The sequence below is a fragment of the Phalacrocorax aristotelis genome, chromosome 2 (assembly GCF_949628215.1).
Source record: "Phalacrocorax aristotelis chromosome 2, bGulAri2.1, whole genome shotgun sequence".
In the NCBI taxonomy this organism is placed as follows: domain Eukaryota; kingdom Metazoa; phylum Chordata; class Aves; order Suliformes; family Phalacrocoracidae; genus Phalacrocorax; species Phalacrocorax aristotelis.
Window position 1 is genome coordinate 127,739,863 of NC_134277.1, and position 13,066 is coordinate 127,752,928.

The 13,066-nt window shown below is 41.6% G+C and overlaps 1 long non-coding RNA gene across 2 annotated transcripts in view; it reads left to right on the plus strand.

The window, feature by feature from the left end:
* The window catches only part of LOC142053442 (uncharacterized), a 33,832-nt gene extending 21,692 nt beyond the window's left edge, over positions 1–12,140 (plus strand). For both annotated transcript variants that reach the window (XR_012659224.1, XR_012659223.1), the window contains 3 exons: positions 2,524–2,660; positions 4,674–4,798; positions 5,531–12,140. This is a non-coding gene — a long non-coding RNA (uncharacterized LOC142053442). The remainder of the gene's footprint in view (positions 1–2,523; positions 2,661–4,673; positions 4,799–5,530) is intronic.
* Positions 12,141–13,066: the final 926 nt, after the last annotated feature.

Sequence of the window (13,066 nt, forward strand, 5' to 3'; positions counted from 1 at the left end):
GACTGGGCACCGGAATGCGGAGAAGGGAAAGATCCGAGAGGCAGTGTGCAAGCTCTCCAGGCTGACCAGTGAAGAAATCTCCTTGAAGATTTGTTTTACTTAACTGGAAAAAAAAGAGGAGCAACATCAGCAAAACTAATTTTAATTAAGTTATTGCTATGAGCCTTGTGATAAGACAACTCTTAATGATGATCAGTGGAAATCTGGAATTGTTCCATGGAAGTCAATGGCAATCTAACAGGTATTAAGAACAGACTCAGACTCTGGCATTTAATGAAAAACAACAAAAAAATATTAACAGAAAGTGTGTTTCTGTGGTCACTGGGGCAGTGACAAAAGTAGTATAAGGAGTCAGATTTTCTTGATTTGGCAAGCTCTGATAGGTCTACCATGCCACAGAAATCTAAAGGTAGGCCACTGTATTCAATGATAAAATAAAAATAGAGTATGGGAAACAAACCACAAGCAAATATGTTTCCAGGCTGTGAAACTCTTGTATTTGTTCATTAAAGTAATTGCGCACTTCTGCACTCTCAAATTTGGCCTAAAACCAGGAGCAGAAAATAACATTAAAAACAATACTCCCTGTTCTTGTTGTTTCCAAAACCAGACCCCCCAACAGGAAGCAATGCTCCCCAGAGGTTCAGCTTCATGGAAACCAAACCAGATCTTAGGCCTTTTGAGGTTTACCCATCTCTTGTAATCATGCTGGCGTCTGTCCTGTAACAGATTTCTTGCTGATATAGAACAGCTCGTTCTAACCTAACTAAGTTATAAATTAACAAAGACTGCTGTTTGGAAGAGTTTGAAAAGGCTTGTATGAAAAAGGAGGTTTGTGGGGTTTTTGTCTCAAATGTTTTGTGGACAAAAACCTGAAAATAATCCATCATTGCCCTTCAATATGGAAAATAAAGAAGGAGAAAACTGGAGTGAAGAAAAAAGGTCTGTGTTATAAAGAAGATGCCCTTAAGCTTTGGGACCAGGTAGGCTCAAAGCATAGCGCCTTCTTCCTCCTGGTCCCACGTCCCACCGCTATTTAGTGACAGTCTTCAAACACTCAGTGCCAGCCATGTGTCTCCCTTTCTGCAATGCCCTTCCGGGTAGATGCTACTTTCTTTTGCGTGTTAAACTTTGATCCACTAACTAGAGGGAGGTGACGATGGAGTTGTCCATCAGAATATCCCAACAGCAAGCATCAAAAGAACAATGGCCAAAGAAGTACAAACCTTTACAAACACCATTTCATCAGGATATACTGTAGTATTGAAACACACTTGCATTTTCTTCCTCAAATAAATCCTTCCCTCCATTTTAATAGTGCCTGGGATATCACGGAAAGCAAGTGTGGATTTTAAGCTGGGCAATTTCTTCATAGCTTTTGTAAAAGCTTTCCTGATTGTCTAATTTTATATTGCTTGCTAGATAGAGCAAGAATTGTTTCAGGTGTGCAGAGTCAAAAGATCAGGTGTAAGTGGTGAGGGGCGTCTGACTGCAGCTGGAGTGTGGACTGGCCAGATGGCTGTCGTGGAAGGAGGTGGAAACCCAGGGAATTCTAATGATGAGAAGCTCTGAAGGAGTCCTGGGACACAGAAGAGCTAAGGTTTCTGAGAGATTTAGCTATCAGCCTCCATGCAGCTAGTGCAGGACATTCTCACACATACAATTGCATATTATGGCATGGCATAGCCTTACAATCTGTGGCACATGCACGAAATTAAAGTTGGAGCAAAATTGTCAGCTCAAAAACAGTGCCCATATTTTGAAATCACACTTAGTAAAGTCTGACTGAGGAAGAGTAAAGAGCAGTGGTTTTACTGATTTCCAGAATTTCTAAAACGTCCAGCTTAAATCCTACGTTAGCTTTTACTGAAAGTTTATACTTATAGAAAATAAGACCATAGAGAAAAGTGTAGTGTGCCAGAAACTTCATTCTCCATTTGCTCACACCTTGTGTTACCATACTGACTTGGTGGTGGTTTCTCATCCTTTTTCACAAATGTAAAGACTGTTCACGGCATAAGATAAAGGAAAGTCAGGCTCAGTGTGTAAATAACGTAATTCTGTGCTATACTTTGCAGCAGAGAAATATCAGTTGCATACGGCTTTCTGTAGATTTTGATGATCCTAGGTAAAGTGCAGCTCTAACAAGTTATGACCGTCACATTCCCATCTAGGCTAACTGAGGTGGCGGTAGGGGTTGTGCTCTGTGCAGCACATGCCTCCTGCACCTGACACTTCATCAGATACATCCAACCCTTTTTTGCCTATGGCTTTGCTCAACAGACACATTCGCAGGTCACCAGTCCAAAGTAAAGGCACATGATACGTTCACTGTGGTCAGATATCTGTTGCACTTCAAATGTCAAACACTATGGTTGTAGCTTTGGGGTTGATTATGCCTAGAACAGATTGGGATTCACTGACAATGCATGGTCCTTCCTCACATGCTCAATGGCCATTTTGTATGATTGCTGCAGGTAACAGTTGATAAATATACAAATTCCTTATTTTTTCCTACTTCAGTTGAAATCCTGGAAGAAAGAAAAAAAAAAAAAACCAAACAAAAACCACCACACCATAATGGAGGGCTACCAAATATTGGACTTTTCCATGGGAAACTGTATGTAGCATCTGGCACCTAATCTGGAAAGCCCATCAAGGTATGCAATCTGTCTGAGTTTGTGGGAAGAATGGCACAAAAAAAAAAAAAAAAGTGCTGAGGTTGTAAAGACTAAACCCTGGAATTCCTGTGAGTGGGAAGGTACGACCTAGAGAGTTACTTGACTTCATACATACTCAACAAATATTAGAGTCCTAAAATACCTTGTCTCTTAGTGGCCAAGCACTTAAGATGTTATTGAACTTTAGACTGTAATACTCACACATATAATAAGAGGCCATATTGAATGAGTCTATTTTTTCATTTTTTCACAGTAGCTGCTTCTGCTTTGTTCTGTATTATTAAAGGACAGGAAGACTTTCAGAGCAGTAGAGCTCCCAAAACAGGAGAGTGACTTGATTTCAAAGTGAAGAGCAGGTAACTGCCAGTACAGGAGCCTGCAGGTTAATTGGGTATCCTGACCCAGACAAAACTCAGAAGAGAGAGCAGTTCAGTTCTTTCATTTTGTACATGAAAAATTGCTGTTTGTGTTACATGGAGTTCAGTTTAATCAGCCCTGTGAGCTACTGTTGTATCATGAAGTGGTCACCACTTCCCAGGAAGGAGGAGGAGTACTATGAAGGAGACCCATGAGAATTAAAAGATGGTAACTTCAAAAAAAGAGTTAAGTTTATGATTTCCAAAGGCACCAGATTAGCAGCACAGGAAATGGCCTCCTTTATTTAATCATACCTAAGTGCTTTGAGATTCTTATTCCTTTTATCTTGATGACTAGCACATCTCCACAATGGGCATAGCATCTGCTGGGGCATCTATGTAGGAGAGAGAGGGGTCAAGCCTTAGGTAAACCCAGCCAGGCCTGTCAGCAGCAGGAAGAAGATAAGTGCAGTGCTGCTCCTCCACCACTGTTTCCCCTATCTACACATCTTGAGGTCAGCCTAGGAGAAAAAAATGCAAAGGAAGGTGCTTTAAGTGGTGTGCTGTAGCAGATTTGCAGGTGAAGAGCTAACATAAAATGAGACGTAGTGCTACCTAAACACTTTGAGATGAATGTTGATGGTCTTCCTTTGGACTAGGCAGTTTCAGAGGACTGTGAAAAAATAGATACATGGGATGCCATAAGTATGGCCCATGCTGTACTATCCACCCGCTATCTCCATAGCCATCTGTGGACAGTCTGCTAAGACCAAGTACCTACCTGACATCTGAATCTCAGAATCTTTTGGAGGGGACACTCCAGCCATGCCAAGAGATGTGCCTACAGACTTGTAGTCTAAAGATATAGTGGGGATTCAAGCTGGCACTCAAAATCACTTGATAGGATCGCCAAGATCTGTGGTCAGAGCCCTTAGCTTCTGGCATACTTCTGGTAGAGTTAGATGGTGCTGGCACACTCCAAGCAAGGTTGTTAGTGTTTGATCCTGTATCAGATACCACTGTTAATTCATAGAGAACAGCTCAAAAGTGGTGCCAGACTGATGGTCAGAGTGGTGTCACCACAGTGACACCTAGATTAACAGAAGCTTAGATGGGTGTAAGAGAGCTATGAATTACCTGCACTCCAGTCCTTTGGAGCTGAGTTCAGGGACAGTGCATATTTCTTGGTTCCACTGGTGTGAAGATGTTTTCCATTAATGCAGTGGGGTTTTTTTTTGTCTGTTTTTTTTTCCCACAACTGGGTGAGCATAAGGAAGGAGGGAATAATCTTGGGGGGATAAAAGAGAGCTGGAGTCGATATAGGAATACATTTTTAGGTAAGGTAAAAATGTGGTGTCAACTCTTTATCTTCCAGGAGTGGTTAATGGGTCTCACCTACACATTTTCTTCAAAAGATCTTGCTGACAGATTTACTTCTGGCAGAAGCTGCTCTGCATTTGGAAATGCACCTATTTGTTCCTTTCTCCCTTTCCACCTTGCCTTGTCAGTCTCCTTGTGAACTGCCTCCAGCCCCTGTTCCTGGAGCAGGTCAGAACTTGTTGCTCTCACCTCTCCTCTCACCTCTTCTGCCCCTGGAAGCTTGAGGAGCAGTTGTAAGCATGCTCTTGCTTTTCAGGTCTGTATGAGAGTGGATCTCACTCAAGGTGCCTATACCCAAGTGTGGATTTTTCAAAAAAGCAGCAGCTTTGGGCTGTCTGCTTCGCTGTGTAGCTGGTCAAGGACAAAAAAAAAAAGGTAGGTGTGTTTGTGGCTCTTGCTTAATTTCCTCACCCTCAATGGCTATTAATGGCATGAAACAAAAAACTAGATACTCTCTGATCTGCTCTTTGTACAGAGCTTCAGATTTCTCAATTCTTGAACAAGAGGCAAGAAAAAACCAGAAGAGCAGAGTAGACTGGAGGCAGTCCATTGGATAAAACAGGATCAAACAATTGTATGCACAAGATCCTGCCAATTGGCCCCCTCATAAACAAGAATGTCTTTATAAAATGCTCAGCAGTGGCAGTTACTCATGTAAGAATGCATGGCATTTGGATCATATAGATATGCACATCTCTATGCATCCCATTAGTTGTTGCTAATTCTTTCTCAGCCTATGGGGCTAATGACTAACTCCAGATCAGTAAAATCTTAGTTCCCTGTTGGCAGATTTCCTTTATTACAAGTGCTTCTATTCCTGTGGGTGATCAAAATGATTCCAACACCCCATAATTAGATCTCATGTCAGCCTAATATATGTGAATTTGCCCTATCGATTTAGTCTGCAACGTCATTAGCTCTGAGTCAAGTCAGTCTGTTCTCAGATAACACATTGGATAGACAGGAAACACTTAGGGCCAAATCTTGTTGCAGAACTGGCTTGGTGGCTTGAAAATAAAAACACATGGGAAAGCTCCTCCTTGATAAGGACCTTAATCACAGCTGCATCACTAACATTTTACCACTAATTTTTTCTACCACCTTTGTAGGCAGAGAACTTTGTCCCAGGAACTATGTCATGAAATTACATACAAATTTCTTGGAGATGGGAGACACAGAAGTGGCCTGAACAGCATTCTGATCTCAAGCCTCAGCAAGATGACTCTTCACAGAGTCATGACAGACATGTTAAGAAAGACCATCTCCATGAAGGCTTCACACTCAGACCTGGATGACATCCACCTAGGGAATCCAAATGGTCGTTCATTTCCAGGATCCTGAAAAAAAAAAAAAGCAGCATCTTCCTGAGGAGGCAGTCCATAAGTAGTAAATATAGACTTTGTATATGGAGGCAACAGTGGGAAGACTCCAGAATAGGTTTGCTTGCCTCCAAGAATAGGAGCTTCTTCAAGGAGGCTCAGGTCCAGCATTGTTATTGGATTATTTTTCTCCTGCTGAGCCTTGTATTGTGCCTTTCCAGTAGCTCCCCTGATTTCTAGGGTAATCTGAAAGATCAAAAAGAGACAAAGACAAGATCATTCTCCAGCTCTGTACTGGCCAAGACAGTTTTGGCTGACAGATTTAGTACAGATGGTCATCAGCCTCTGATCCAGCTCCTGGACTGCCTGGACCTGATCTCACAGCCCTGCAGCCAGATACTCTGTCCAGACCCAGAGTCACTGCACCTGACGACACTGCTGTTGCTTGGCTGAGTAGCACTGAGAGACACAGATCCCTACATCTGTAGGGATCCTGACACAGTGTAGAAAAACACAGGAGGAAATATATTTGTCCAAGTGGAGAAAGTTTTCTTTACAGACAGTCCAAAATTGACTGATTTGACCTTGCTACCAAAGACATTCCTCTGTATTTAAAACAAGCTGCCTTTGTTCGTCTTGGTTTGAACAGATTTGCATATGCCACCTGCTTATTTAATTATTCTTGTTTTTTTCTGAGAGCTCTTGCCCAGCAGCCAGAGACAAAACTTTGGCTTTGTATCTGGAATTAATGTTCCCAAGACTCCTAAAATATCTCTTGGAGTACTTCTTATATCATTTGTATATTACCTCATTTTGAAGTCCATGTTTCTAGCAGCTATCATCTAAACCATAAGGCTGATCTCAACTCTCCCTTCTAAACTTTTTCTCTAAACTCTATCATGTAAACTATTCCTAAAGCCAGGTTTGACACCAGAAGAAAAGACCTCTGTAAAAAAATGACAGCATCACACTGGTGTCAGCTGCCTGGTGACATTTGTTCTTCGAAGACTAACTCAACTTCCTTTGTCTACCTTAGATATGAACCTAAATCTGAGGTTTGGCCAGAAAACTACTGATTACATAACTTTTCATTACTTCAGTCCATGTTCTTTGACTGAAGCTGAAGCAGAATCTAGTTCTTTTGGTGTTCTGTCCAACATTTTTATGACTCCTCTGTCATTCTGATATTTTGGTAAAGGTGGTGCACCTTTAGGAGGTTCCCCAGAGTGTGTCTGATTTCTACAGTTTGTTTGCTAGGAACACTCTGACAAATCTGGAGTTTTCAGCTTAGCCATCAACTAGAATGACTGCCTTTTCCTAGGACTTAAAGAAGACCTGCAACACCTTCTGAGAATGTTATTTCTTTATTTTTACTCAGCTATATTTAAAGAGATCTAGGCCTTATGCTGGAATAGAAACTACACTAAGTTGTAAAACGCTTAGGGACTGTGAATCAGCTCAGCCTCTGCTTGCACTTTTGCTGTTTTCATTTCTGTGGAGCCACACCAGACTCAACCCACGTTTTGGCCCTGGCTAAGTATTCAGAGTGATACTCAGGTTCTTATACGGGTGTTTCACAGGAAAAGACCGCTTCAATTCCTTTACTTTGGTTTATGTTTGCAGCTTTCTTGCTCTTTAATCTGCAAAATTTGGCTTAGTGTATTGAGAATGATGTCACCAAACGGGAGCCCAAGCTCCAGCTGATCCTTTTGTAAAAATTGTTTCTGCTTTGGTTTAACTTATGGCAGTAGCTGAATAGGTAGCTTGGTTTACCAGCTATGCTCTGTCAGCTATTGATAAAGGTGAATTTCATGAAGAGTATGTTTTTCCTTCTGGCAACAGGACTTTGCTCAGTATAAATAAAATCCTTTTGTTCACCAACAGGATTTCCACTGAATCATTTTCCTGTTGAATGATAAATATTGGAATGGGTGAAATTTGGAAATGGAATTAGTGATTCCTTTCATTTATTGCAAATGAACCATTACTCAGCCAGTGTAATTTATCAACCCTCCTGAACAGTAGGAGCAGTCACTTAAAATTGACCTCACTGCAGCGTTTAAAACAGTACATGATACCACCTATACTGCCGCAGTGAAATCTTCCCCAGACACCATTTACTGAAGTGGGAACTGCACCACATCCACTGAGATGAGCTGGGCTGTCAACTGAACTCCAGTTCTTGAATAAAGATGGCAGAATCTCACAAAAAGGGACATGAGGAGGCCTGGGCAATTTTATTGAACGTTATGACATGTAAGTGCCAGAATACCAAAGAGCTTGTTACAGCATAGAAAATCCCCTCTGCTAGTGACAACATTTGCACTCCAACGCTATTCCGTTGCAGGGCCTATAAAGCAGATTGCTAACAAAAAGTTTATTCAGAGGGTTTCTTTCAATAAACCCAAAGGTAACAAGTATCCACTGAGCAGATGTCATGAGACTGAGCTGCACTCTGGAAAACTGCCGAGATATTTTAAAATAACGCTTTCTTATTAACCTAAGTACAATACTAAAAGTCTTTTAAAATAAAACTTTCCAGATGCCACCTGCATCTGAGATGCTAATAGGATGAATGCCAGTAAGCCCACTAATACTGGAAATGCTCTTAAGGAACAGCTACAACTGATTGTACTGGCACAAACAAATAAAAAACTGATTTATGTATTCCTGCAGCTGATCTCCAGCCAAAGCAGAGGCAGGAGTCAGGACCAATTCACAGCTGACTAATGTTGCCTCATTCTTTGCAGATTTCTGGCATTTAAGTGTAATTAAGATTTATTGTTTGCTAACTCGCAGGTCAGAACAAGCACTGCAATATGGATAACTTTTTGTCGTCTAGTAAAATGCCTGTTAGGAGGAATCATCAAACCTTCCAAGCAGAACATGACAGAAATAAATAACAGAGTTACTGTCATTTCTTCTGACTGTTGTGATCCCAGCAGTATCAGGAAGGGCTGAGTATAATAGCACTGGGCAGTAGGTTGGGGAAACCAACTTCACATGGTGGTATAAAGTACAGATAGCTGAGTTCATGGCAACATAGAGTATGGTAGGCACACTGTAGAAGCTGGTTGGTTTTGCTCCAAGCCAGGCTTACCTATCGCCATCGGTACTAAGCCTTTGATTTTCTGGGACCCAATGCCTTATAGAGGCAACACAGGGCTCCCTTCACCCATGCTAGTATGACTTGGTAAATAGGGGAAGCGATCCACCACAGCTTGCCATCCTAGAAAGGAGGTGAGAAAGGGATCAGTTGCTACTACAGCTTGGCTGCAGAGATGGTAGGGTCATGCAGAAGGACATGAGTTAGACCACCACTGATCTGTGGCTTGTGTCACCAGCGGGTTTAGTTCATTCAGTGCCACTAAGCTGACAAAACTATACACTAGCTGACAACTGGGACCTAAACATGGTTGGGGCCAGAACCAGCATCAGGGATGGTGAATATCTTCTTCAGGATTTGCATGGGACTTTGATTAGCACAGATAGCATGAAGTTGAAGCTCAAAGTCCGGCTGATGAGGAATAGCCATCCTCGTCAAATATGCAAAATCACATTCTCATTCTTATAACAATATTTTTTGTTTCTGTGCTCCTTACAGCTAAGAATTTCCAAGCACTTTTTTAGCAGTAACGGCCAGGGAGGTTGTGGAGTCTCCTTCCCTGGAGGCATTCAAAACCTGCCTGGACGTGTTCCTGTGCCCCCTGCTCTCAGTGTACCTGCTCAAGCAGGGGGGTTGGACAAGATGATCTCCAGAGGTGCCTTCCAACCCCTGCCATTCTGTGATTCTGTGGTTCTGTGAAACTTCCTGACGCACCTGAGAGTTTCCTGTGTGTTACTGTCACTGCTTGACAGAGAGGTAAATAGAGGCACAGGAGATACTGGATTAGATTCCTTTTTCTTCTGTGCATTTTAAGCAGTTATTATCTGTACAAAGAGGAGATAAACATTATCAATTTGGTTTTCCAGACTGCCTAATACCTGGGCTTGGAGATGTAATGAAGGAGGTTTTGTGCAAGGAGTGAAGCTGATTTGTCTCAGATATCACAGGAACACTGGAGGAAAGCTGCAGGCAAAGCCTAGCTTTCCTTTGCTCCTGCTGGCAAGCCTGATCACTAGGGCTAGGACTGCCTTGAATCTTTTGTAGTCATTTACACCTCTGCCAAGAAACCTCTACCAAATCAGGGTTTCTACACCTCAGTTCTCTTAATCCTACCTATTCTTTCTTTCACCTCAAATATTTTCATACACTGAGTCCAACATGCCAAGGAGGGACACAGGACAGGGATGAGGAAAGCTGTACAGACCCACTTCATTTACCCAGCAGTGCCAGCACTGTAAACAAAACTGGCTGTCATACATCCTGGCACCAAGGGATGGAGCAGGAACATATCTGAATGTAATCACTTTCAGTAACTTCAGCAAATAACGAAGGGCTGACTAATACCAGGAGCCTCTCCTACCATTCATTTATTGCGTGTGAGCTAGTTCTGAGACGCATTCGGCAGACGAGAATGCACATCAAATGTTCTGAACTGTGGAAGAACATTTTTCCTAATATTTTTTCAAAGATTTTTTTTCTCAACTTTGTAATGTGACTCTGAAGATGGTTATGCCATATTTTTAAAGCAGACACTCTGTGTGTGTTTTTTAAGACCTTCTTCGAAGGGGGACGGAGGGTTGCATATTTTTTAATTCCAAAACCCAGATGTTCTTTAACAGCGAAAAATAGAATAACATACATTAATAGCTTGGAAAACAATGGCAATATTTAATTAACCTTTAGAAATGGCTAATCTGTGAATCTGCACGTGTCAGCTCATCTTTAGAACAGAGTGACTGTGTGTGCCTTTGCCAAAATCAACATGCTTGTTCGGTGGATTTCTTCCACTGGGGATTCACATGAAGAACAAAAAAAAGGAAAAAAAAAGAAAGAAAAAATAATTTTTTTTTTCAGTTGTTTGACTTGAAACATTCATGTGATCCAGATGACCTCGTCAGGGTTGATGTAGCCTGGTGTGCTGCAGATCCAAGATCTGCATGTTCAAGGCTTGGCTCTTAGCCCTTAGTCATTGGACCAGACAGTCTGCAGGTCTTGTGGGACCATTAAAAGCTTCAGTTTAGCAAGGGGGCCATTACCTCTTCATCACTGACTTTCTCTCTCTATATCCCTTTAGCTTGGCTGCCATCAGCGCTTATCTTCAGCAGACCCTCTACCTGCCAACTCCTCTCCTTTTTGAATCCTTTAAGTCGAAATACAGACTGTGGAAAGGAAAAAGGTCTGTGAATGTTTGTTTCCTTTTGAAGCCCCCCATTTCCCATCTGATAGGAGTCCCCCCGCTAAAATGGGATGGGCTATATTCCTCCTCCAGCTGGCTCCCAGGGCTGCAAGGTGCAGGCACATCGCGGAGTTTCTCAGCATGCAGGAGAGGTATCTGAAGCATAAGGCTCGTGGTGCATACGGGAGGAGTGGCAAGTACACCAGAAGGTGAAGAGATGGCTGGAAGCAACACTAATGCCCCTCCATCTGGAAAGATGAGTGCTGTTTAGTACGTCTGGAAAGCATTATTTCTGCAAATAGCTCAACCTCTTTCAGCTTAGAGGCAGGGATCCCAGCCTGCTGCCAAGCTTAGATCTCCCTGATGGCAATGTGGTAGGGGAGATGGTGAACAAGTGTACTAATGGCATAAAGCAGGGAAAAACAGCATCCAATACATCAGCTTAAGGTACATCAGGCATCTGCCCTTCTCCCAGAAGGCTGCCTGCGACTTCAAATTGCATTAAGACACACTTGTGTTTTATATCACGGGATCAACCCATATGATAAAAGTTTAATTGGGAGGGTGTGAAGGGGAATTTAGAAGACGCTCAACTGATTGTTCCCAGTGATTTAGCTTCACAAGGGAGATACGGGAAAGGATCAGCTCTAATCTACTAGTGTCCCTGAATTTTTGTTTGAATTATAGCCCTGCAAAGATCCAGCTTTACGCAAAGTTCATGTGAAAACACTGAGAAGTGCTAGTTCATGTTGTTTCAGAACAAATGCCTGACTCAAGCTTGTTCAAAATGTTGATTCAAGTTCAGAGACCAGAGGGGATCGCTCAGCACACCTTATCAGGCCTTTAGCTTTGTAGCAAAATCAAAATCAGTATGTAAGGCTTTTCTCTAAATATTTTTTGCATGGATAGAGATGTAGGTGCAAATTCCAATAAAATACTTGTTTATCTTTCAGATGTGTTAAGTGAACAGTCTAAAAATCTATCAGAAATGCACTCCTCATGTGAATTGCAAGCAGGACAATTTCCAAACTCCTTCTCATCAGTGTACAGCCTGTTTTCTAATGATATATATTCATGATCAATGTGGGATGCTGTGCGTGGTAATGAACAAGTTGTAATGCAGCTGATGTGTGAGGGTCTTGTGTGTATTCTCATGGGTCACTGTTGACCAGCCATCTGATATGTGCCAAGTTTGGATGAGACACGTGGTGTGCAAAGCTTATGAAGGATTTCTGGAAAACATTGTTTTGGTTTATTTACAGCAGACTTGCACCTTGCAAAATGGGTTTTTCCCCCATGAAATTCAATAGATGCTCTCATTTGAAGACATAGGTTCAAAATGTATTTTAAAACTCTCTTTGATTTGACTCCAGATCCTGAGATATATTTTTGGGAAAGCATTCTATTTTCAGACTTGAAAATAAAGGCACATACCCCACTTTCTAAGCAGTTCCAGGAGAATTTTTTTACTGCTGTGATGGGTGTGTACATCTTTTCACAGATTTGTGGAAGTTTGCCTCAAAAATTTATTTATGGTGTTTCTTTCCACATCTGTCTTCTGTACTGAATGTCAGCCTGTTCTAAAATATTTGTTGAATTTTGTGTGACTTGAAGGACTCCCCACAGCTCAGATGCTTAAGTGTACAGAAGACTTCACAGGTCAGGCCTGACATTTGTTTCCTTTTTACAGGCTCCAAAATGAATTTAGTAATTGGCTGTGGTGATTTAAGAGAACTGTATGTGCAAACACGTGCATTCACTGGTAGTATATCGTATTTTTTAATGGATGAAATAAAAATGCAAGGAATGAGTTAATAACAATATCAACAACAAAATCTTTATCAGCCCATTTTCGTTGCCTTAAAAAAAGGACTTTACTTTTTCTTTTGACATTCCCTAGGTGTTTTCCATAGTTTTCACCAACATTGTTTCAAAACTATTTGCTCGTCATTTTTTTTTTTCTTAGCAAAGGAGTAAAAATCTCCATAAGGATCTGGGCTTTTTCGGGGAGAGGGGGTTGGTTTGTTTGGGTTTTGTCATCTTTTTTT